This window comes from Puma concolor, chromosome B1, assembly GCF_028749965.1.
Source record: "Puma concolor isolate L17-30 chromosome B1, mPumCon1.1.hap2, whole genome shotgun sequence".
Classification (NCBI taxonomy): Eukaryota; Metazoa; Chordata; class Mammalia; order Carnivora; family Felidae; genus Puma; species Puma concolor.
Genome location: NC_141670.1, coordinates 173407773 through 173435030, shown reverse-complemented (window position 1 = coordinate 173435030; position 27258 = coordinate 173407773). Strand labels below are relative to the sequence as shown.

At 39.1% G+C, this 27258-nt stretch overlaps 1 protein-coding gene across 1 annotated transcript in view; it reads right to left on the bottom strand.

Moving 5' to 3' along the window:
- Positions 1-3446: 3446 nt before the first annotated feature.
- LOC147582033 (uncharacterized) overlaps positions 3447-27258 on the bottom strand; it is a 36510-nt gene continuing 12698 nt past the window's right edge. Inside the window, exons 5-7 of the mRNA XM_086702983.1 lie at positions 22804-22886; positions 14113-14606; positions 3447-3766 (exon numbers count right to left, since the gene is read on the bottom strand). The gene's annotated coding sequence lies outside the window, so the exon portion shown is untranslated. The remainder of the gene's footprint in view (positions 3767-14112; positions 14607-22803; positions 22887-27258) is intronic.

Genomic DNA, 27258 nt, shown 5'->3' with positions numbered 1-27258 from the left:
ATCTTCAGGCTCCACTTCTCATTCTAGTTCTTTTGCTTTCTCCACCGCATCTGCGGTCACTTCCTCCCCTGAAGTCTTAAATCCCTCAAAGTCATCCATGAGGGTTGGAGTCAACTTCTTCCAAACTCCTGTCCATGATGGTACTTTGACTTCTCCCGTGAATCGCAAATGTTCTTTAAGGCACCTAGAATGGTGAATCCTTTCCAGAAGGTTTTGAAATTCACTTTGCCCAGATCCATCAGAGGACTCACTATCTATGGCAGCTATAGCCTTACAAAAGATATTTTGAATAACAAGACTTGAAAGCCAAAACGACTCCTTGATCCATGGGCTGCAGAATGTTTGTTGTGTTAGCAAGCATGAAAACAACATTAATCTTGTACATCTCCCTCAGAGCTCCCGGCTGACCGGGTACACTGTCAGTGAGCAGTCATATTTTGAAAGGAATCTTTTTTTCTGAGCAGTTAGCCTCAACGGTGGGCTTAAAATATTCAGTAAACCGTGCTATAAGCGGATGTTCTGTCACCTAGACTTTGTTGTTCCATTTATAGAGCACAGAGTGGATGCAGCATACTTCTTAAGGGCCCTCGGATTTTCAGAATGGTAAGTGAGCACTGGCTTCCGCTTCCAATCACCAGCTGTATTAGCCCCTAATGAGAGAGTCAGCCTGCCATTTGAAGCTTTGAAGCCAAGCATTGACTTCTCCTCTCTAGCCATGAAAGTCCTAGATGGCATCTTCTTCCAATAGAAGGCTGTTCAGTCCACATTGAAAATCTATTGTTTGGTGCAGCCACCTTCATTCCTTACCTGAGCTAGATCCCCTGGATAACTTGCTGGAGCTTCTTCCTCAGCACCTGCTGCCTCACCTTACCCTTTTCTCTATGGCTTCTTTCTGTAAATCTCATGAACAAAACTGTGCTAGCTTCAGATTTGCTTCTGAGGCTTCCTCACCTCTCTCAGCCTTCATAGACTTGAGGAGAGTTAGAGCCTTGCTCTGGTTTAGGGGAAGGTTGTGGCTACTTTGATCTTCTATCCAGACCACTAATATTTGCTCCGTATTAGCAATGAGGCTATTTCACTTTCTTCTCATTCACGTGTTCACTGGAGTAGCAGTTATTTTCCTTCAAGAACTTTTCCTCTGCATTCACAACTTGACTAACTGTTGGCACAAGAGGTCTGGCTTTTGGCCTGTCTCAGCTTTCAACAAGCCTTCCTAAACTGAATCATATTTCTAGCTTTTGATTTAAAGTGAGAGACGTGCAACTCTTCCTTTCACTTGCACACTTAGAGGCCATTGTTGGGTTATTCATTGGCCCAATTTCAATATTGTCGTGTCTCAGGAACTAGGGAAGCCCCAGGAGAGGGCGAGAGACCAGGGAGTGGCCAGGTGGCAGACCAGTCAGAACACACACAACCTCTATGGATTAAGTTCACTGTCTTACACAGGTGCTGTTCATGGTGCCCCTAAACAATTACAATAGCAATAGCAAAGGTGGCTGATCACAGATCACCGTAATGATTACGCTAAGAGTGAAAAAGTTCAAAATGTGATGCAGAGACACAAAGTGAACAAGTGATGTTGACAAAATGGTGCCGCTAGACTTGCTCGCTGCAGGGGGCCACAAACCTTCAACTTGGAAACACACACGTCTGTGAAGTACAATAAAGCAGAGGGCAATAAGATGAGGTATCTCTGTAGTAGAAATTTAAAAGACATTTTGCGACAATATGTCTGCTCAACTTTTTACTACACTCAAAGAACTTCACATCAACTTTGTCTTTCCCCCACCTCTTTTATTTCTCCCCCCAATTTCTATGTCAAATAGGCCGCGAAAATCTGAGAATGGCAAAAGACAGGGTCGTGTACAGGAACATAACCAGGTGAAACAGAGGAAGTATCAAGGTTAAAACCTGGGGCTTCTATTTTTAAGAATCCTCCTTTACCCATCACAAATTTAAAGAAACCATTAATCGGAAAGGTAGCTCCAGCTGTAGAGCAAACCCTGTTAGTCACACACAATATTTGTTTAAAGTGAGCGAAAAGAAGGGAACACTTTTTTTTCCTCTTCACTCTCACAATACAAACATTAAAAACTAGAAATACCAGATGGACCTGGAGGTAATTAATGCACAGTAAGCTGAACGTTTTTACCGGCAATGTCACTTTATTTGTGCAAGAAGCAGCTATAATTAAAATGTAATGATTAAAGTAGGCCACTGGGTTAGACGGTAGACTTCTCCTTGAATAAGTTATCATTTTGTCTTTCCACTTTTTTGGTTCCCATCTCCTGGTCTCGCTGACATGACGTTGTTCATAAAACTCATGCCTTTATCAGTGTGTGGTTTTTTTTTTAATTAAAAAAAATTTTTTTAATGTTTATTTATTTTTGAGAGAGAGAGAGAGAGAGAGAGAGAAGAGACAGAGCATGAGTAGGGGAGGGGCAGAGAGAGAGGGAGACAGAATCCGAAGCAGGCTCCAGGCTCTGAGCTGTCAGCACAGAGCACGATGCGGGGCTCGAACTCAAGGATTGTGAGATCACGACCTGGGCTGAAGTCAGACGCTTAACCGACTGTGCCACCCAGGCGCCCCTATCAGTATGTTTTTTCCACTTCTGATTTATGGTTTGGGTGGCCACTATTTTTATAGTTTTCCCAAAACATTTAGTGGCCACTGAAGGGATAAATGCAGAGTGGCCTTTGGGGAGTTGGCGGCCCAGTCAGCATGTCCTAACTTGTCCAACAACACCAAGACTTACTCAAAAGTGAAAATCCGAAATTGAGATGATCCAGGGCTGGCCAAGGGCCACCCTTGTAGTTCGAATCTAGTTTAGGCAGACCTGGAGCTAACCAGGACCTGGCAGGCTAATGGATACTGAAACTGGCATAGTTCCAGCCAAACACAGGGAGCAAAGAGATGGGGAATGTTCAATGACCATATATGGGCAGCCCCCTCCTCAGAACACATTTCAAGTCCCGCTTCACCTAAGCCTACACTTGCTGGCTTAATTTTTTTTTTTTGCACCACCAATGTCTTTACTTGTTCAAGAGTGATGTCTTTTTTTGTTTGTTTGTTTACTTTTTTAAAGTTTATTTATTTTGAGACAGACAGAGTGGGGGAAGAATAGAGAGCAAGAGGGAGACAGAGAATCCCAAGCAGGCTCCATGCTGCCAGTGCAGAGCCCAATGCGGGGCTCGGACCCACGAAACTGTGAGATGATGACCTGAGCTGAAAGCAAGAGTTGGACGCTTAACCGACTGAGCCACTTAATGACTACGTACATTTGAAGTAGCTTAAACAATATTTGCAAGATGTGCAGCAGTCATAGTGGGCTATGAAAAACTCTGTGATTTCTTTTAATGAAAAGGTCACAGGTACTAATACTAGCATGATGTACTGCCCACATTCATTATTGAAGGAAATGCTGCCTTTTGTGTAGAGGTTAGTGAAAACAAAACTTTAATTTTTTCATCCAGAATCACGTTGAACGCGACCAATGGACCTCAGGCTAACAATCCCTGAAAAGTTTGAAAACAAACAAAAATCCAACTAACACAGTTGAAAACCCAGCTGCTGCCTAATAAAACAATTTCCAGGTGACGGGGATGCTCCTTCTCCTCCAGCCATTTTATTTGCAAATCTCAGTCCTCGTTGCCGGGTGAAATATTATTCTTGTGCATTTTGTCTTCCAGTGATCCGTTGCTGTGGGTTCCAGGTGTGTGTTGGTGTTTCTGAGCATTAGAAGGCACACTCAGAGTAGATCCCTTTCTGAAAGAGACATGTCACACAAAGACAATTATTCAGATAACTTACTTCAAAGTCTCCAGAAAATTTTAGGAAAAATAGGATGCTTCTCTTACAGATTAACCCCTTCAATTGTCCTGCTTTCGGCTCCTTTAACTGAGGGGAAAACATCTCGGTTAAAAGCTCTTTGTACCCCAGTCAAATACTCTTTTGATGAACCTATAATTAGAGGTCAACAGACGAGGTTCTAGAAAAGCCTAGCTTTGAGGTGATTAAGATTAGGCAAGAAGGAAAAGTCCTGAGGATTACGATCTGGAGTCATCTTCAATATTCGTTTAAAAACAATTTTTAAATGCTTATTTATTTTTGAGAGAGAGATAGAGAGGGTGTGGGAGAGGGGCAGAGAGAGGGGGAGACAGAGAATCCCAAGCAGGTTCTGCACTGTCAGTGCAGAGTTCGATGTGGGGCTAGAACTCATGAACTGTAAGATCATGACCTGAGCCAAAGTCAAGAGTCTGATGCTTAACTGACTGAGCCACCCATGCACCCTGTTGTTCGTTTTTAAAAATTTATCCTATTAGGAGAAATGAAACAAAGTGTGGTCAAGAAAACTGTTATTATTGCCAGAAATAATAGCAGCATTAAGAACAACAACATCAATTAAGTCACTACCTTCATACAATGCAATTACCACCACAAATGTTAGTGAGAGGGACTTTTAAGTCTTAAACTTAGGCAGTCATTTCTTCTTTTTTTTTTTTTTTTTGCATCAAAGTAAGTTCAAAAATCTCAATTAATGGATAAGGAAACATAATTTCATACATATTCCTGGTTTAAAAAGAGACACTACAATATACTAGTCAAAAGAAATAGTGATGTAAAAGCATAATGTCTAAATACTTTTATAAATGATCGATACCGTTAGTGCTGCTAGCTGAATGACCTTTATATTTATATGAGTACATAATGCTGCAAAGAATGTGTAAATGATTTTAATAGTTTTCAAGGACACACTGCTTAGGTAGACAAGGAGAGTATTGTGCTTTATTCTAAAGCAAAGTACAAATCCGGAAAGTTAGCTCGTACCCAAAAAAATGCTTTCACGATAATTATCACACGTGCAAAGAAAGCTTTATTTTTTTAAGGTACTGATGTAAACTGGGGCCTTGTTCTTTGAAAATAATATTTTGCCTAACTTGAAAAGTTGAAGAAACTATTAAAAGTTGTACTTGATACAAACCTTGACATTTAGACTGGGGCAATCTGAATTCTAGGTATAACTGTCCAGAATCATAAGCAAACAAGTTACCAGATAGCCACAAGGTTCCTGACAAACCAAATCATTGAGAAACTGCTTATTTCATAAGTAATATTCTAGTTAAGTGTAAAACTGTTGATTTCATTTAAATTTGCAGCAAAATATAAACTTTAAAAATTGTATTTTGCCTTTTAGTATTACTCTGTGTACTTGCTTGCCTTCCATTAATTGGAAAACCAATGAATTTCCCTGAAAAAAGTAACAGAACTAAAATTTGGTCTGAAAGCCACAACTCATAAATAAAAATTATATTAGTTCAATAGATGCAACACAATTCTATTAAAAATCCCATCTGGTTTCTTGGTGGAAATTGATGTTTATCCTAAAATTCACATGTAAACTCAGGGTACCAACAACAGCTAAAACAATCTTGAAAGAACAATAAATAAAATTGGAGGACTCACATTTCTCAATTTCAAAACTGACTACCAAGCAACAGTATTGAAGATAGTGTGGTACTGGCATAAGATATATGTGTAGATCATTGGCATGGAATGAAAGAATCCAGAAATAAACTCCCATTTCTATGTTCAATTGCATTTTGATAAGGTTATCTAGACCAGAAAGGACAGTGTTTTTATTTTTTTTTTCCAGATTCATAATATATTGTACAAATTGAGTATCGCATTATGAGTTGTCATTAGCTTCTCCAGGCATGGGAATTTAACAGGTGAGGCACAGTTTAAGCTCCATTTCTGTTGCTTTCACAGCTGGTGTTTTTTCGACCTTAACTTGAAGTATAAGAGTTGAAATATTTTTTGATACCAGTGAGATGGAGTTGGGCATCAGTTTCTGGACCTGCCATGGTTTCAAACTTGCAAAAGGCAACAATTCCACTGGTTGTGTAGAAAGGACAGTGTTTTTAAACAAATAGTACTGGGACAACTGGGTGTCCACATTCAAAAGAATGAAACTGGACTCCTACCTCAAAACATATGTAATGATCAACACAAATGGATCAAAGTCCTAAACGTAAGAGCGTAAACTACAAAACTCATAGAAGAAAAAAGAGTAGTAAATATGTGTGACCTTGGGTTAGGTAAATTTCTTAGGTATGACACCAAAAGCACAAGCAACAAAAGAAAAAAGAGATAGACTTCATCAAAAATCTAAATATACATCGTCGGGGCGCCTGGGTGGCGCAGTCGGTTAAGCGTCCGACTTCAGCCAGGTCACGATCTCGCGGTCCGTGAGTTCGAGCCCCGCGTCAGGCTCTGGGCTGATGGCTCAGAGCCTGGAGCCTGTTTCCGATTCTGTGTCTCCCTCTCTCTCTGCCCCTCCCCCGTTCATGCTCTGTCTCTCTCTGTCCCAAAAATAAATAAAAACGTTGAAAAAAAAAATTAAAAAAATAAATAAATAAATAAATAAATAAATAAATAAATATACATCGTCAAAAGCAAAACATTTAGTGATGCAAAGGACACTACCAAGGGAGTGAAAACACAACACATAGAACAGAAGAAAATATTTTCAAATCATTTATCTGATAAGGGACTTGTATCTGGAATATATAAAGAACTCAATAACAAGAAAAAAAATTTTAATGGGTACAGGATCTGGACATTCTCCAAATGGATGTTTTTCCAAAGAATATACACAGATGGCTAATGGCCACATGAAAAGGTGCTCAACATCACTAATCATCAGGGAAATGCAAATTAAAATCACAGTGAGATACCACTTTACACCCACTAGAATGGCTAGACTAAAAATAAACAAAAACAAACAAACCCAGAAAATAAGAAGTGTTGATGAGGATGTAGAGAAATTGGAACCATACACTGCTGGTGGGAATGTAGGATTGGTGCAGCCACCGTGGAAAACAGTCTGGCAGCTCCTGAAAAAGTTAAACGTATAGTTACCATTTGAACCTTCAATTCACTCACTTTTAGGTATACACTCCAGAGAAATGAAAATGTATGTCCACACAAAAACATATATGAATGTTCATGGCAGCATTTTTCATAATAACTTAAAAACAGAAACACCCCAACTATCCACAGACTGATGAACGGACAAAGTGTGATTTATCCATACAATGCAATATTATTTGTCCAGAAAAAGGAATAAAATACTGATGATATATGCTACAGCATGGATGAACCCTGAAGACATCATGCTAGGTGAAAGAAGATAGTCACAAGAGATCACATATCATGGGATTCCATTTATGCGAAATGTCCATAATAGGCAAATCTAAGAGACATAAAGTAGATTTGTGGTTGCTTAAAGCTAGAGGAGATGGAAAGACTGTGGGGGTAATAGGTAAAAAAAAAAAGTGTTTTTTAGAGGGAAGTGATGAAAATATTCCAAAGTTGATTATGGTAAAGATTGCACAACTTTGTGAATAAACTAAAAGCCGTGAATTGTATCCTTTAAGTGGGTAAATTGTATGGTAGGTGAATTATATGCCAATAAAACCAATACAAAAAAACATTATTCAAATGACCCATTATCTTGATAGCAGACAGATTGTTAAGTTCCTATGAAAAAGATGCAAGGTGCATTCATCCATTTATTCATTCATCCACAGGCATGGAATAGGAAATAGGAGGATGAGCAGGTTGTGGCTAAAATCACTCTGGGACATGTTGAGTTTGAAAAGCCAGTGGAATACAATCCAGCAAGAGAAGCCCAGCAGGAAATCAGAGATATAAATCATTATGTCAGGGGAGAAACTTATGTTGAAGTTATAGATTGGGGGTCATTTGCATATGCTTATAATAGTTAAAATTATGAATATGTAGAAAATGTGTGAGGCAGGAATTTTTTTGGGAATTGTAAAATACATGGAACATAAAATTTACCGTCTTAACTATTTTTAATTGTACAGTTCAGTGGTGTTAAGTAAATCCACACTGTTGTGCAACCAATCTCCAGATCTTTATCATCTTGCGACACTGAATCTCTATACCCATTAAACCACTATTCCCTATTTCCCCTTCGCCTCAGTTCTTGGAAACCACCATTCTACTTTCTGTTTCTATGAATCTGACTAATGTAGATACGCATATGAGCATTTGTCTTTTTATTACCTATCTATCTATCTATCTATCATCTACTACCTATCTATTTACTTATTTTTATATTTAATTTTAAGTAGGCTTCACACCCAGTGCAGAGCCCAACGCGGGGCTTGAACTCATGACCCTGAGACCAAGACCTGAGCTGAGATCAAGAGTCAGATGCTCAACTAAGCAACCCAGGCGCCCCATCATATGAGCATTTGTCATTTTGTGACTGATAACATTTCACCTGGCAGACTGTCTTCAGGGCTTATCCATACTGCAGCGTGTCTCAGTTTCCTGCCTTAAGCTAAATGATATTGCATTGTATACATACACCACATTTTATTTATCCATTCATCCATTGAGGGACTCTTGGGCTGCTTCCCCTCTTGGCTATTGTGAATAACAAATATCCCTTTTCAATCCTTTTGGTATATATCCTGAAGTGGAATTGCTGGATCATATGGTCATTCCATTTTTAATTTTTTTTTATTTTTAACGTAGTTTTTTTTTAATTTAATTTTTTTTTTTTTAATTTGCATCCAAGTTAGTTAGCATATAGTGCAACAATGATTTCAGGAGTAGACTCCTTAGTGCCCCTTCCCCATTTGGCCCATCCCCCCTCCCTACAACCCCTCCCGTAACCCTCAGTTTGTTCTCTGTATTTGTGAGTCTCTTCTGTTTTGTCCCCCTCCCTGTTTTTATATTATTTTTGTTTCCCTTCCCTTATGTTCATTTGTTTTGTCTCTTAAAGTCCTCATATGAGTGAAGTCATATGATTTTTGTCTTTCTCTGACTAATTTCACTTAGCATCATACCCTCCACTTCCATCATGTAGTTGCAAATGGCAAGATTTCATTCTTTTTGATTGCCGAGTAATACTCCATTGTATATACAAACCACATCTTCTTTATCCATTCACCCAGTGATGGACATTTGGGCTCTTTCCATACTTGGGCTATTGTGGATAGTGTTGCTATAAACATGGGGTGCATGTGTCCCTTCAAAACAGCACACCTCTATCCCTTGGATAAATGCCTAGTAGTGCAATTTCTGGGTCGTAGGGTAGTTCTATTTTTAGTTTTTTGAGGAACCTCCATACTGTTTTCCAGAGTGGCTGCACCAGCTTGCATTCCCATAAAATAAAAAAATTTTTAAATGCAAATTAAAACCATAATGAAATATCACCTCACATTTATTTGGGTGGTTACTATAAAAAAAAAAAAACAAGCATAAAATAACAAGTGTGGGCAAGGATATGGCAAAGTTAGAACCTTGTGCTCTGTTGGTGGAAATGTAAAATGGTATAGCTGCCATGGAAAGCAGCATGCCGGTTTCTTTAAAGGACCCGAAGTGGGCTCTGTGCCGACAGGGTGACAAACCTGATGCGGGGCTTGAACTCACAAACTGCAAGATCACGACATGAGCCAAAGTTGGATGTTCAACGTTTATTTATTTTTGGGACAGAGAGAGACAGAGCATGAACAGGGGAGGGGCAGAGAGAGAGGGAGACACAGAATCGGAAACAGGCTCCAGGCTCCGAGCCATCAGCCCAGAGCCTGACGCGGGGCTCGAACTCACGGACCGCGAGATCGTGACCTGGCTGAAGTCGGACGTTTAACCGACTGCGCCACCCAGGCGCCCCTCAAAGTTGGATGTTCAATCACCTGAGCCATCCAGGCACCCGTTGTTGAGGGATTCTTTTTTTTTTTTTTTATTTATATATGAAATTTATTGTCAAATTGGTTTCCATACAACACCCAGTGCTCATCCCAAAAGGTGCCCTCCTCAATACCCATCACCCACCCTCTCCTCCCTCCCACCCCCCATCAACCCTTAGTTTGTTCTCAGTTCTCAACAGTCTCTTATGCTTTGGCTCTCTCCCACTCTAACCTCTTTTTTTTTTTTTTTTTCCCTTCCCCTCCCCCATGGGTTCCTGTTAAGTTTCTCAGGATCCACATAAGAGTGAAACCATATGGTATCTGTCTTTCTCTGTATGGCTTATTTCACTTAGCATCACACTCTCCAGTTCCATCCACGTTGCTACAAAAGGCCATATTTCATTTTTTCTCATTGCCACGTAGTAATCCATTGTGTATATAAACCACAATTTCTTTATCCATTCATCAGTTGATGGACATTTAGGCTCTTTCCATAATTTGGCTATTGTTGAGAGTGCTGCTATGAACATTGGGGTACAAGTGCCCCTATGCATCAGTACTCCTGTGTCCCTTGGATAAATTCCTAGCAGTGCTATTGCTGGGTCATAGGGTAGGTCTATTTTTAATTTTCTGAGGAACCTCCACACTGCTTTCCAGAGCGGCTGCACCAATTTGCATTCCCACCAACAGTGCAAGAGGGTTCCCGTTTCTCCACATCCTCTCCAGCATCTATAGTCTCCTGATTTGTTCATTTTGGCCACTCTGACTGGCGTGAGGTGATACCTGAGTGTGGTTTTGATTTGTATTTCCCTGATAAGGAGCGACGCTGAACATCTTTTCATGTGCCTGTTGGCCATCCGGATGTCTTCTTTAGAGAAGTGTCTATTCATGTTTTCTGCCCATTTCTTCACTGGGTTATTTGCTTTTCGGGTGTGGAGTTTGGTGAGCTCTTTATAGATTTTGGATACTAGCCCTTTGTCCGATATGTCATTTGCAAATATCTTTTCCCATTCCGTTGGTTGCCTTTTAGTTTTGTTGGTTGTGTCCTTTGCTGTGCAGAAGCTTTTTATCTTCATAAGGTCCCAGGAATTCACTTTTGCTTTTAATTCCCTTGCCTTTGGGGATGTGTTGAGTAAGAGATTGCTACGGCTGAGATCAGAGAGGTCTTTTCCTGCTTTCTCCTCTAAGGTTTTGATGGTTTCCTGTCTCACATTCAGGTCCTTTATCCATTTTGAGTTTATTTTTGTGAATGGTGTGAGAAAGTGGTCTAGTTTCAACCTTCTGCATGTTGCTGTCCAGTTCTCCCAGCACCATTTGTTAAAGAGACTGTCTTTTTTCCATTGGATGTTCTTTCCTGCTTTGTCAAAGATGAGTTGGCCATACGTTTGTGGGTCTAGTTCTGGGGTTTCTATTCTATTCCATTGGTCTATGTGTCTGTTTTTGTGCCAGAGGGATTCTTAATTTAGGGTACGTGGACCACACCTAGTGTGAATGGGTGGGCTTTCAACAGTCATGAAGGCCCTCATACTGAAATTCTATGTGTGGGTGGGTTGTTTTTCCTCAGAGATTCTCTAGCTCTGACCACATTTGTTTCCCACAGAGAAAGTAGCCTCTTTTCTGCCGGTTTGTGTAAATAATGCATCTAGGAAAAAAAAACCCTAAAGAATAAAAGAATGATTCCAAGTCTTTTGTTTGCTTATCGGTTTATTTATATCTTCTGTCATGCAAAGACCGTCACTGTTACCTAGTCAACTGTATCTATCTTTCCTTTTAGAGTTTCAGAGTTTTTCAGCCTTGGTTAGAAAAGGATATCCCCTCAGCCTTTAGACAGAGCATATAGGAACCTAGATTTCTTTGTGTGATATCTTTATTCAGTTACATTTTTACATTTAAGTTTTTAATCTTTCTTGAATTTATTTTATATTAGTGTAAAATTGGGGGCCTTTAAATTTTCTTTCGTAGGTAAATGACAGCTATTTTAATCTGTCTGCCAAAACTTATAAGGTGATGTAAATAATATTGGTGCTGGTAGCTATCCTATTTTTTAGGGAAATGATTTTTTTTGATTTGCCACTGCATATTTGCTTGCTCAGTTTTGCTAATCTTAAGGATATTTAAATAGTTTCCTTCTATTCTTATTTTTCTAAGAGATTTTAGCAGGGATGGCTGCTGAATTCCATCAAATAAGTTTTTAGCATTTATTGAAATGCCTATATTTTTCTCTTTTATTGATGCATTTGATTATGTAACAGATTATATAATAATGAACCATTCTTGTATTTCTGAAATAAATCCTGTTTGGTCATAATATATTATCCTTTTGTTACATGGATTTTGTTTGCTAATATTTTATTTTGAATTTTTGCGCTTTTATTCATAAGTGAGATTGTTCTATACTTTATGTTGTTATATTTTCCAGGTTTTGGTATTAAAGTTTGCTGTTTTATACAATGAATTAGAAGAATATCATCTGGCATGGTAAATAACCTTGTAATTATCTCTTCTTTGAAAGTCAGATAAACTTAACTGGGAAGCTATCCGTATAGTTTTGGTGGCTTTGGTTTTGTTTTTGACAGAAGATGTTTTTCATCACCTGTTCAATTTCTTTTCTAGTGATTGATCTGTTCACATTTTCTATTTCTTTTGGGGGTCAATTTTACTTGCTTTTTTTTTAATGAGGAAATTAGTCATTTCCTCTAAATTTTCAAATTGCTGACATAGAATTGCAAGAAGTAATTTTCACCTATCCCTTTAGTCTCTCCTATATGTGGGGATATGACTTACTTCTCACTCATTTTGCCTCTTCTGCTTCTTGCAGTATGTGTGAGGAGGGTGAGGTTTTGATTTCACTGGTCTTTTCAAAGAACTAGATTTTAGATTTAAAAGACTTAGTTCCTTTAATGTAATTTTTTAATAATGGTTAAGTCTGATAAACTTTTGTTATTTTCATTTTTATATATAAATTTTAAATTTTGTAAATTTATTTACATAATTTTATATCCTTACATGATGTTCTTCACCTTGTTTGGTGCTTTCAACTTAATTTCATTTGTCTAGTATTTTTTTTTAATGTTTATTTATTTTTGAGACAGAGAGAGACAGAGTGCAAGTGGGGGAGGGGCAGAGAGAGAGGGAGACACAGAATCCGAAACAGGCTCCAGGCTCCGAGCTGTCAGCACAGAGCCCGACGCGGGGCACGAACCGTGAGATCATGACCTGAGCCACAGTCGGACGCTCAACCGACTGAGCCACCCAGGCGCCCCTCATTTGTCTAGTATTAATATCACCAACTCTACTTTATCTTTGTATATCCCTTCTTTTTTTTTTTTAATGTTTATTTATTTCTGAGACAGAGAGAGAGCATGAGTGGGGGAGGGGCAGAGAGAGAGCGGGACACAGAATCTGAAGCAGGCTCCAGGCTCTGTGCTGTCAGCACAGAGCCCAACGCGGGGCTCAAACTCACAGACCACGAGATCATGACCTGAGCCAAAGCCAGATGCTCAACGGACTGAGCCACCCAGGCGCCCCTGTATATCCCTTCTTTGATACTCTGTGTAGGCATGTTCCTAGTAATTATCATACAGCTGACTTTTGCTTTTTTAACCAAATCTGGCAGTTTCTCATTTAAAATTTTTGTTTAATGTTTATTTTTGAAAGAGAGAAAGAGAGAAACAGAGAGACAGCATGAGTGGGGGGAGGGGCAGAGAGAGAGGGAGACACAGAATCCAAAGCAGGCTCCAGAATCTGAGCTGTCAGCACAGAGCCGGACATGGGACTTGAACCCAGGAACCGTGAGATCATGACCTGAGCTGAGATCAAGAGTCAGTCGCTTAACCACTTAACCGACTGAACCACCCAAGTGCCCCAGTTTCTGCTTTTTAATGGATACATTCAGGTCATCACATCCAATGTTCTTATCTTATTCTTTATTCATTAATTTAATTTAGATTTTGATTCCCTCTGTTTCTTTTTCTCTATTTTTGCTCATTTCAACTACTTAATATACGTTTCCTTTTCTCCTTTGTTAATTTGGAGTCTCTTCTGCATTTTTTTCCTATTCCATTAATGGTTACTTCCCTTTTCCTCCCCTCTGTATCAGAATATCTTTAGTATTATTTGTAAATAAGCCACCCCCCGAGATGCAGTATATTCCCCACCATGATGTTCTAATCTAGCCTTCCCTCCCCCACCCCACCCCCACCTCCCCTAGCTAAGATCTTTAGAACATTCTTAGTCACTTTCTTCCACTGTCCTCCCCGTCCCTCTGAGTATCTGGTATTCCTCCTCCCCCTTCACAGGCTTCACCAGCTAGAAGACCTTTTGCCTTCTGGCCTCATTTTTAAAAAATCTTCTATATAAAGCAACTAATGAGGTCATCCTTACCTATTTCATGGAATGGTTGGAGGCTAAACTGGGAAATCTGTGAAAGCACTTTGTAGACTGTGAAATGGTATACAAACACCAGGGAGAGAGGATTTGTAAAGAGGAACTGGCCTGTCTTGATCTCAATGGACAACTGTAGACAAGGTGGGATTATAGTCTTCATGCTTCTGTGGCTTCCGTGCCATGAAGAAACGGTGCTCCAGCTCTCTTATTGGGCACAAATTCCCCACTACTGGAGATTGACTTCTCTCAGCTAAGGCATTTTATTAAAGGGCACATGCATTTAATGGATGCGTCTTAAAGGATGATATCCTAAGCTATCAGAATCTATTAACATCTGAGAAAGCAGACTACTTTGCAGGAAAGGAACTCTGAGCAGAAGGGTTCTAATAGGATGGGCCAGTTTTAAAGCCTGGAAACTGCCTGCAAATGGCTCCAAAGAAGGTATCTGCAAGGAGGAACTCCAGACAGAAGACTCAGGGATCAGGCAGTACCTAAAAGAAGAGAAGGTAGGAGATGAAGTGGCACATTTTGACTTTTTGGCAGGGTTGTCTCCTACCTGCACTGGCTGAGAAGTTTGTGGTGTTACATCGACTCATGCCTGGACAGACACTCTGTCAGCACTGACATACAGGAATATGAGAGCCACGTGTATAATAGTAAAACGTTCTAGTAGCCACACTTTTAAAAGTAAACACAAATGTGATATTAATCTTAATAATGTATTTTATTTAACCTAATGTATTTATAGTATTTTTATTTCCACATGCCATCAATATGAAATTATTACTGAGATATTTTACATCCTGTTTTCCTACTAGGTCTTCCAAATCCAATGTGTATTTTATACTTTATATGTATCTTAATTTGGACTGGCCACAGTTCAAGTGCTCAATAGCCGCACGTGGCCGGTAGCTGTCTGATTGGACAGGAATGCTCTGTGGTGACGTTGGTAGATTCAGCACAGTCCCGGCCTTGGTGGAAGTCACCAGCCAGTCAGATATAGCATTCTTTTTTAATGACTCCTGGTGTGGTCTCCCAGTTCTTGTTACCAGAGCCTGACAGATGAGTCCTCAATTAGGGCTGGCATCCTAACAGATGGTAAACCCCAGGAGAAGGTCAGTTTTATGAGGGTAGGGCTTTGTTCTATTTTACTCACTGCTATATCCCAACACCTCCAGTAGTACCTGGAACATAATCGGCATTCAATATACATTTATTCAATGGATTATATTAGTTTGTCTTCCTAGCTGTAAAGCTAGCATATACATCTCATTTCTAAAATTGTTTTTTAATGTTTATGTATTTTTGAGAGAGAGACAGAGTGTGAGCAGGGGAGGGGCAGAAAAGGAGGCACCCAGAATCTAAAGGAGGTTCCAGGCTGTGAGCTGTTGGCAATGTGCCCAATGTGGGGCTCGAACTTACGAGCCATGAGATCACAACCTGAGCTGAAGCCGAACGCTTAACCAACTGAGTCACCCAGGTGTCCCAACACAGCTCATTTCTAATAATTATGTGTGTGAATAACTTTATTTATTTTTAAGAAACTTATCAAACTGTATACTTTATTATTTTATTTATTTATTTTTTAAAGTAAGTTCTACCCCCAATGTGGGGCTCGAACTCATGACCCCTAAGATCAAGAGTCACATGCTCTACTGACTGAACCAGCCAGGAGCCTCTGTCTGAGAATAATTTTAAATTAAGCCCAAACATTTTAGAGAGAACATTTTTACAACTTATGAACTAAAAGAAAATCCTAAATCAGTTTTAAAATTAAAAGGAGCCAATCACTCCATTTGTCACACTCTTAGTGTTACTACTGAATATGCATTTTAACCTTTAAAGATTTTCTAGTGGGCATTACACTATAACAAAAAGAGGAAATCAACCCATGATCGTATTTATTATAATGCCTATAACCCCATTTTTTGCTAAATATGTTATTATAGTATTATATAATAAATCTAAGTATTTTGCAAAGTTGTATAATTGCTGCCTGTTCCATAATTCCCTGAAGAAGGACAGATCTGATGAGTGGGTGTATTCATAACAATTGGTCACAACATTTCAGAGTGAAGTCATTGCCTTTTGGAGTTGTTGTTGTTTTTTTTTTAAGGCCCTAATAGAACTTTAATAATTAAGATCATTTTCATAATTATTATAATAACTATTCTTTGTTGAATGCTTATTATAAGAATGATGTGAAGGGTTTCATGTACACTTTTTCACTAAAACCTTAAAATAATGCTAATAGTCACTTGCTTAAAGTGATCCAGCTAATACATGATATAGTCAGGATAAAACCCTGGTCTGCCTGGCTCCTGAGTCTGGAATCTTGTCCATTCCGTTAGTCCACCCTTCCCAGTTTTGTAGCGAGAATACTTAAGCCCTGACAAAATTCTGCGATTTATCTCAGATTATATGGCTCAGAAGTGGCAAAGTCAGAATTAAAATCCACATCTCCTGTTCTCAGGGCCAGATCCTCTCCTCTATACAACACAGTCTGTCCATAAGCAAACTTGAGGCATGTAATTTATTCAAAACATATCTTTTAAATCATTGAAATAAAAATTTGATCTTCACTTGGAGAAAAACAGTGATTAGTGATTTTTAATCTATTTTGCCATTAACAGCAAAGTAGTATGTTTAACAGCTACGGTGGGGATTGGGAAAGCAGGATCAGGGCACTAAGTAGGGCACATAATCTTTGATTTTGGTCCCAAACTAAACGAATAAAATGAACCATTATCTGTGAAAGTGGTCAGTGATTAAATGTTACTAGCAGACGAACTCCACACAAGGCCACAGAAAACCTTGGTGGAAGCTAAGAAGCATGAAATATGATTGAAAAGGGAGAAAGCTCTCCTGGGTTCACAGACTGGAAACAATCTCTCCAGATTCCTCTCGAGGGCTCTTCCCACACCTTCTACCTACATCTTTGAATCTCTACCACCTGGATGGCTAGGGGCCAGTTAGGGGCCAGCTGGGGGAATGTCCCAGCCCTGGGTGTTTTCAGGGCTGACCCGAGAACGGTCAGCTCTGGAAAGCAGCAGGTGCCTTGTCAATCTCTATAAACCCCAGGAGAACTTAGAACAATGGCCTTCTCAGTCCTGGCAGTCCTGGCGGCTCTCCTCAAGGCCACCTCCCTTCCATTTAAGTCTCTTTTTATTGAAGCCAGTTGAATGCTGTCTTATCCGCATTAAGGGGGCTAGGGCTGCTCCTGGCTACAATTAGATTTTTATGCCACCTGGGCATAGAAGCTCACTTCATTTCCAATGTCCCACCATTCCGGTAGAGTTTTTACTTTGAAGTTCACAATTAATTTGGGGCCAGCAAACTATTAGATGAAAGGGAAACTACACTGGTACATAACAGTAAAATACTAGCTGGGTTACAAGGCCAGTGCAAGAGACACGGGGACTAATCAGCTGTGGGAGGTATGTCCCCAAGCGTCTCAGCTCAAACAACTGAAATTGTTCCTATAACTCCCCTTGCTGGCCAAAACGAAGAGTGACACAAGAAAAAAAAAAATCTGCACACTTCCTGCTCTCCCTGATACCTCCTCTCTCTCTCACTGCATATCTGAATACCTCAAGGTTAGAAAAAAAAAAAAAAGGTAAGAAAAAAATCTAGCGTGAAGGGACTAAAATCGATAGCTTTATTTGCCATGTTTTTGATGGATCAGCTATTCAAGCGGGAAATGCACTTTCCCGCTCTGATGAAGAAGAAAGTATCCTCCCCAGTATGACAGTGTTCATGGCATTCACCTTCACTTACCTCATAAGCAAGAACAGAAGTTACGTAGGCAAGGTTTACATCCATAGCACCAGGGAGTCTAGCTATTTCAAAGCCATGACATCCAGCTCATTTCACATACTGTGTGAAAATGAATTGTATTTGTTGAATCTGGCACTAATTGTGATGAATTGCAAACACAAGAGTACCATCAATTCAATTATCTTACTGAAACGACATTTTTAATTCAGAAAGAAAATTCCTGCAACATATACGTGTTAAGAAATGAAATACTGGCACTGTACTCAATTTACTTAATCTTAGGGAAAGGTGACATGGGGAAGACAGTCCACCGACTACACAGATTTCTGACAGTTCTATTGTTTAGAGGCTTTGGAAGGTATAAGCAGGTTTCAGCTATAAAAGCTCATTGTCCTTTGAAATTAAAGTGATAGTTCCTGTGCCCTAAAGTCTTTTCTTATAACAGCAGATTTGTCTTTTTGCTGTTCCGCCATCAGTAACAATCTCATCTCTAGGTGGGCTTCTAATGATATCCATAAACAAATTCTGTATAATCCAGAAAGAGTCTTCTTCTTGGTGGGAAACTACTCCAGAAATTACGTGTATTTGAAGGCCATTTTGAGATTTTACACTAACTCTCTGAAGTTACCCCTCTGTTATTTAGTACTGCTTTTTTCATGTTTATTTTTGAGAGACAGAGCGCAAGTTGGGGAGGGGCAGAGACAGAGGGAGACACAATCCAAAGCAGACGCCAGGCTCTGAGCTGTCAGCACAGAGCCCGATGTGGGACTCGAACCCATGAACCTGGAGATCATGACCTGAGCCGAAGTTGGACGCTTCATCAACTGAGCCACCCTGGCACACTGCGTTATTTAGTACTTCTATGTTCTAATAATTTGCAAAATGATGTTTTAATGGCAATTATATTCGCTATTGATGAACTACAGTTCATCAATGATATTCATTGGTAATGGTTCATCAGTTAGCTAATGTTAAGCAAAAGATTTTCAAATATCAGATCATTCCCACTAAAATGTTAAAAAACTGTCTATTCCTGCTTCCTCTCATTTATGCCGTGTGTTTAACAATGATGCTAAATTCTTCTGATGACACTGGGCATCGAATCTTTAACATAGGATGTCTAAAACAAGGACAACAATATAGTCTTTGATGGTCAGACCAAACTGGAGCATTGAATAAGACTGAGGGGCTTGGATCTCGATGATGCATTCCAAAAGTGGCATTGCCAAATGGGAGAGCTTACTTGCAAAAATGAGACCAGGACAGTAAGGGCACTCGGAGCACATAATACCAGGAAAACATGACTCCTTCACCTTGTCCTTACCCACCACCTTCTCCTATCTTCACCTCTTTCCCTTTACAGTTTGAGGTGCCGTGGCCCATTACTGCAGCTACTTTCTTGCAAACAGCTTCATTATCCTTGCTCCATTTACTTCTTCCATCACAACTGCCAGGCAAGAGAATGGCTCTGAATCAAACCACCTATCTACTTCTCTGCTGAGATCCCCAGGCTACTGAGCTCATGGGAGAAATCATACAACTGCATGCATCACATTGATTCTACCATAGACCAGTAGTCTCCAACCTCAGCACAGCCTGGTAATCATTCAGCATTTCTCTAAGTGGTTCTTTCTGCCATGCTCCACAGAATTCAACCTCTCTTCATTTTCCCTGAACCTCTGACACCGGCATTCAATCTTCCCTTCTACCCAAAAGACAGAACAGTGCTATTGGGTTAGGTACTCCTTCACTTTTATACCCTGGCCCGTGGTATACTAGTAAATGACCAATAACTGACTCTTTGGGGGTTTGGGGTGTGAGGAAGTTCTGATTTATAGTGTTTATCAGTTTCCATGGTGTAAATATTCCCACAGTGGCTGAATTCAAGCTTTTGATGTATACTAGCCAGCTCTCAAAATTTCTGAAAATTTAACTATTGGCTGCCATGAGCTAGTAGAAGCTGGGTCCTGCACACACTGCATGATGCCCAGAAATTTAAATAGGTACAGAACATCTCCTTCTTCACCCTCTGTTATAGGAGATGTCTCTCCTATTCTCCAATCTAAAGTGAAAGACTCCCTCCTGCCTTCTATAAGTATCTTTTTCTATCTATTAAAATCCTTCTCTTGGGGCTCCTGGGTGGCTCAGTTGGTTGAGCTCCAACTTCAGATCAGGTCATGATCTCATGGTTCATGGGTTCAAGCCCCGCATCGGGTTCTGTGCTGACAGCTCGAAGCCTGCAGCCTGCTTCAGATTCTGTGTCTCCCTCTCTCTCCGCCCCTCCCCGCTCATGCTCTGTCTCTCTCTGTCAAAAATAAACATTTAAAAAAATTTTTTTAATCCCTCTCTTGTGCATTTTCAACTTCCCCCTCTTTATTGGCTAATTTCTTTTTTATCTTTTTGTCATTCAATTACCTAACTCTCTCCCATGCTTTTCATTTAAGGAAACTTCATTTGATTCCACATTTCTGTCCAGCGATGTTGCAGACCCACTTCTCCAAAGAATTGTTTCCATTGTCTTCTCTTCAGATCACTCATCTACTTACTGGAATCTGGGTTTCCACTGAAATCTCGAAGTTCCTTGTTATTACTAGATTCAATAGAGAATTCTCAGTCCTTCTTCTACTGACTTCTCTTTCAGCATCTGACACATTTGACCACTTCTTCCTCTCCTTGGCTTCTGGGACACAATGGTTCTCTGATTCTACTCCTTCCTCTTGGCTTCGGTCTCCTATGCAGGCTCCTCCCTTTTGTCCTTTTCTTACTTGTTGGTGCTCCTCATTATTTTATTCTGAGATCCCTCTCTTCTCATTCTACTTGCCCAGGACTTCATCTCCTCCCAGGCCTTCAATTACCATCCCTAAATTAATGATGACTCACTGATCCATGGCTCCAGGACATTCCTTCTCCTGAACTTTAGACACTTTACTACCCACTGCCTGCTAGACATATTCTTTTGGATATCTCCAGAGGCACCTCAAGTTTAACATTTCTAACACGGAAATCTCCCCAGATCTCCTCCCCTTCTGTGCTCTCAGCCCAGTGAATGACTGTAAGTTGCCCATGCCAGAATAATCCTTGAATCCCTCTAATATCTCATAGCCAGCAATCACAAAGTCCTGATGATTCCACTTCCAAAGTATCTCTTCCATCTCTCTACCTCTTATCATCCACAGGGCTACCAGCCTGGTTCAGTCACATTATCTCTCCAAACTAGTCTCCTTGCCTCCAGGCTTGCCTCATCCTAATCATTCTCCATTCTGCAGTGATCTCTTAAAAACAAATCTGATCGTGTCACTTGCTTCCCTAATCACTTCTGTTGCTTCTCCACTGTTTCTAGGACAGAGACCAAACTCTAATATGACCTATGAGTCTCTGTGTGGTCTGACCCCCGTTTCCAAGCCTCTCCTTGCCTCCTACCTTGTTCCCATTGATCTAAATATTTTTCAGTTCCTAAACATGTTATGAGCTGTTTCATCTCTGGGCCTTTGAATATATGGTTTACTTTGCTGGGAATACCATAATTTACTTCCTGCTGCTTCCCATCCCTCTACCTCTGACTCTTACTCATTGTTAGAAGTTGTTCCCTACATAAGTGCCACTGACCCAGTTCTCTTCACTTTTGCAACCATTGCATTTAACCGTTGCATTTAACCATTGCATTTAACACAATGATTGTTTTGTTGCCTTGTCTCCTTCATAGGTAAATAATCTCCATGAGGACAGGAACTATGTCTATGCTCTTCACCACTGTATTCCCACTGATTTTAATCAAGAAACCGCATGTCCTTAACATCACTCCACATCTCCCCCACCCCCAGCCCCTGGCAACCACTAATCTACTTTCTGTCTCTCAGGAATTCACCCCCCTAGGTAAGTTTGTGGTAAGAAATATTTAGCCTGGACCTATATAAGAATATTAAGTTAGTGATTCATGGCAAATTCATGGCACCCTCTTGTGCCTTATTTTCCGTAACTTTGAAAGGATGCCTACTTATTCAAGAACAAAGTCCATAAGATGGTGTGCAGTGTTTAATAAACCACCTATATATCACTTGATTTCCTGTGCAATTTTGTATTGCTCCATTTCCTATCTCTTGTTTTGGTTAATTCATAGAATTTTCAATTTCATGAGTGTTGGCTTCTGTGGCTAGAAGCAAAGCTTCTCATTATGCTTTGAAGAATCTCCCATTCTGCCAAGCTGGCTCCTTGGGTCCCTGCCTTCTGCTTAATTCCTCCTTGTGCTCTAAAATAGGAGTTTCATCCATTCTGATCTCAAGGAATTTGGATCTGTGCAAGTTAACATTTTGAAACTTGTCTTACATACAAAGTTGTATTGCTCTCATTCAAAACCTATCTTTTGGGGTGCTTGGGTGGTTCAGTCGGTTGAGCATCTGACTCTAGATTTAAGCTCAGGTCATGATCTCACTGTTCCTGGGATCCAGTCCTGCACCTGCTTGGGATTCTCTCTCTCCCTTTCTCTCCACCCTTCCTCTCATTTGCTTGTGAGTGCACACGAGTTCTCTCTCTCTCTCTCTCTCTCTCTCTCAAAATAAGTAAACATTTTTTAAAACCTATCTTTTAATTAAGACATTTTTAGGTTTTTAGTTTTTGTTTTCAGAAACAGGCAATTAAAAATAATAAAAAATAATAGATATTATTTTAAGGGAGAGACACATCTACCATCTCCAAGAACTTCATGGCTGCTTTATGAATTGTAAATGGAGAGAAAGGCTAATGAATCCAACTATTTCCCAAGGATCATATTTAACATTAATTGAGACTATGAGGTACCAGGGACAATGCTAAAAAATTTTTTTTCCATTACTTCATTTAAACTCAGCGCAACCCAACAAAGTAGGAATATTGCTACCGTCCTTTTACAGGTAAAGGAAACATTAAATGACTCACCCAACGTCAGACAGCTAGTAACTAAAGATGAGGACCTTGGTGGTTCTCTGAACTATAGAATCCAAAATCCAATATTGTTCTTCCTGGGAGAAAAAATTAATTGTAAAGTTAAATGGTAGTTTAATCTCATACTGTTTATCCTGAAAAATAGCATTAACTTCTGATTTTAAATGTTTACAGCATGGAATTTGAATATATTCTTGATAATAGAAAAATATAAATATCTACATATGTTTTGTTTTGTTTTTATTTGAGAGAGAGAAAGCACAGCAAGGGAGAGGGGCAGAGAGAGAGAGAGAGAATCTTCAGCCGGCTCCGCTCTCAGCCCAGAGCCTGACACGGGGTTCCATCCCACGACTCTGGGATCACAGTCTGAGTTGAAATCAAGAGTGGGATGCTCAACCGACTGAGCCACCTAGGTGCCCCTAAGTATGTCTGTATGTTTAAACATGGGCTGTTTGAGAAACGCTTGTGCTTCCTAACCACCAATTTCATTGCTTCTCCATTTGGAGTGTTCACATGATATCACAGGATAGGACTGAACCTGGGAGGTAGAACAGTGAAAAAGACCAGCTCTTAAGATGACTAAAATCCCTCTTATTTCCTTCCCATACATAACACTAGATGCATATAGCTAAATTGTGTCTTATTTTCCTTTTTGTAATAATTTCAATGATCACAATTTGAATGCTTGGCCCATAGTAGGCACTCACTAATTATCTACTGAATGAATTGATTTGCCCTTTTTTGGAACTCTATGGCATTTACTTCCTAAAGTCAGGACCTACAAAAAGAGAGGCTTAACACCGAAGAATACTAAGAGACCTTCAGCATTGTAATTTTAGGAGTTTGTACATTCCACTCAGTCTTAAATATATGCCACATTTGCTCTCTGCTTTAGCTATGTTAGTCTTGTTTCCTTAACCATATTTTAAGCAAGGACTGTTATTCAATTCTTATCTGAGCCTCGTGGAGCCTAGCACAGTGCTGGTCTTAGATAGTCTATCAAAATGCACATCACATTCTCTTACAAATAGTAATGGCTTAACAAATATCCGTTAATATGGTTATGAAAATTATTTTCAAGGGACGCCTGGGTGGCTCAGCTGGTTGAGTGTGTGACTGTTGGTTTTGGCTCAGGTCATGATCTCACAGCTCTGTGGGTTTGAGCCCCATGTCCGGCTCTGCCCTGGCAGTGTGGAGCCTGCTTGGGATTCTCTCTCTCCCCCCACCCCCCCCCAACTTGTGCTGTCGCTCTCTCTCTCTCTCTCTCTCAAAATAAATAAACTTAAAAAATTTATTTTCAAGTTGACAAATTTTGTTGGAACCAACAGCCTCTTTCCTTCTAATTTTCATAAATTGCAACTTCATTTTTTCCCCCAGGTTAACATAAGTATAGCAAACAAATTATAATTTTGTAATTTATAAATTTTATAATTTATAAAATTTTAAGCCAAGTAAATATACAAAGTGTAATAGCATTATAAAGAATTTCTCTGCTGTCATCTATATGTTTATAAACCAGGCAAAATTAATTTGATTGCATGGTCTAAATGGGTTTGATCTTAGCCATATACTAGCATTTTTTTTTCCATACAACTTTTGATTGAAATATAATTCAAATGCTTAAAATTCAACTTTTTAAAAGTATACAACTCAGTGGTTTTAGTTATTCACAAAGTTGTCAACCCATCACCACTATCTAATTCTAGAACATTTTCATCACCCCAGAAAGAAATCCCATATCCATTAGCTGTCATTCCTCTTTCCCCCCAACCCTTGGCAACCACTAATCTACTTTTTTTCTCTGTGGATTTGCCTATTTTGGACATTTTGTTTAAATGGAATTATACAATACGTGGCCTTTCTTTTTTTTTTTTTTTAAGTTTTATTCATTTAAGTAATCTCTATACCCAAAATGCGGCTCGAACTCATGACCCCGAGATTACGAGTCACATGTTCTTCTGACTGAGCCAGCCATGCTCCCCCTATCGTGTCTGATTTCTTTTACTGGAGTGATGCGTTTAAGGTTCATTATGTTGTATTATGTATCAGTTCTCCATTCTTTTTTGTGATCAAATAATATTCCATTGTACAGATAAACTACATTTTGCTTACCTAGTCATCAGCTGATGGACATTTGGATTGTTTCCACCTTTTTAGTGTTGCTATGGACATTCATATACAAGTTTTTGTTTGAACACCTTTTTTTCAGTTCTCTTGGGGTATATATACCTACAAAAGGAATTGCTGAGTAAAATGGTAATATTATGTTTAAGTTTTTGAGGAACTACTAATCCGTTTTCCAAAGGAACTGCACCATTTTACATTCCCACCAGCAGTGTTTAAGGATTCCAATTTCTCTATATCCTCCCTAACACTTATTATTTTCTTTCTTTTTCTTTTTTCTTCTAATCACCCTAGTAGTGTGAAGTACTTTCTCATTATGGTTTTGATTTGCATTTCCCTATTGACTACTGATGTTGAGCATCTTTTCATGTGCTCTTTGGCCATTTGTATATTTTCTTTGGAGAAATGTCTGCAGATCCTTTGTCTATTTTTTAATTGGGTTATTTGTCTTTATTTTTGAGTTGTAAGAATTCTTTATAAATTCTGTATACAAGTCTTATATGAGACATATAATTGTAAATATTTTATGCTGTTCTATGGGTTGTCTTCATTTTCTTGATAGTGGCCTTTTACAACACTAAAGTATTTACTCTTGATGTTGTATGTTTAAATTTTTGGTGAACTCCAATTTATCTAATTTTTTGCTATCTATTTTAGTTGCTTATGCTTTTGGTCTCATACCTAAGAAATCATTACCAAATACAAGGCCACAAATACTCCTGTGTTTTCTTCTATGAGTTTCATTGTTTTAGTTCTTACATTTAGGTTTTGATTCATTTTGTGTTAATTTTTTTTTTAAGAATTGCATTTTATTGAAATTTTTAAAAATTTATTTTTGAGAGAGAGAGAGAGAGCATGAGAGAGAGACAGCACATGAGTAGGGGAGTAGCAAAGACAGAGGGAGTCACAGAATCCGAAGCAGGCTCAGGCTCTGAGATGTCAGCACAGAGCCCCACACAGGGCTCAAACCCATGAACCATGGGATCATGACCTGAGCCGACATCGGACACTTGACCAACTGAGCCACCCAGGTGCCCCTGGGTTAATTTTTGTATGTGGAACATGCATTAACATGTGTGATCATATGCACTATCTATTGAAGTTCGTACAGAAGTAGTTCAGAGGATTACGGATATAAGTAGTGGGAAGTGACAGTTTTCAAGTAATCAGAACTCACAGCAAATATATTTAATCTTTAAAAAAATTAATCTGAAATTTTCCTGTCTTGAGGGTAATAAGTAAAAATATAATAACAAAACTTTCTTTGTATATTACATTAAACTCAGTAGCTTTTTCGTAGCATTTGCTTAATCTTTATCAACAGATATTCCTTCTGTAATATTTCTGGCAGGTAAGAGAAATTTTGATACATTCATCATACAATATCTTCTATTTTCAGAAACATAGCTAAATTTAAGTTGTTCTGTTCAAATGAAGTGGAAAGAAAGAATGAGCAAGATTAGAACTACTTCCCTATTCAGAAGCAGAGTAATGTCAGGTATCTATTCATCAGACCTCCTGAATACCTTTCCTGAACAGACATTTCAATTTGAAAGAATTTTAACAACAGTCTCAACTGCATGCCCAGAGAAATGGAACAGACAGCAGGAGTTTTCAAGAAAAGAACAAAGAGACAAAAATCAAGCAGGTTTGCCAACAGTAGGTCCCTTTGTTTGAAACAACATGAGGACTTTGTAGCAATTCCATTTTAGAAGTTTTCTATAAACCAGAGTTTGAAGTTCATCTTGGGGATGAGGGCACTGTTAAATTACTGGGGTCAAATGTATCACAGTTACGTTAACATTGCTTATTTTCCAGAATCATAATTTATAGTAATTCTCCATTAAATTCAGGTTTCTGAGAAAACAAAATTGAAATGATTTTACAAAGTACATTCTCCTAAAGGAGAGATTGATTGCCTGATTGATTCATTGGTTGATTACTGCCCCCAAGGAGAGTTTGTTTTGAAAAATTAATTAAAAACTAGAGTTAGAGAGGTTTTCCCTAGAGATTGAAATGGAAGTTATTTTTAGTTTTTTAATAAAATTAGGAAGATTGGCTGTGGGACATTGGTGGCTCCTGAAATTTAATTCACTTCATGTTGTCAAATGCCCTTTCAGTAATTGTACCTTTCATCCTCAAAAGAAAATCTCTTTCAGCAACTACAGGTGAGAACGTTTTGATATGGCACATATACAAAATCATATGTGGCGCTGAGATTGTTCTTTGGGGACAGTGGTGCCCAATCTTTTCTCACTCTCATTCTAGTTGAAATTTAAAATGCTTTGTTATCAGAAGGTTTTTCCATTTAAGATTGGCAGCAAT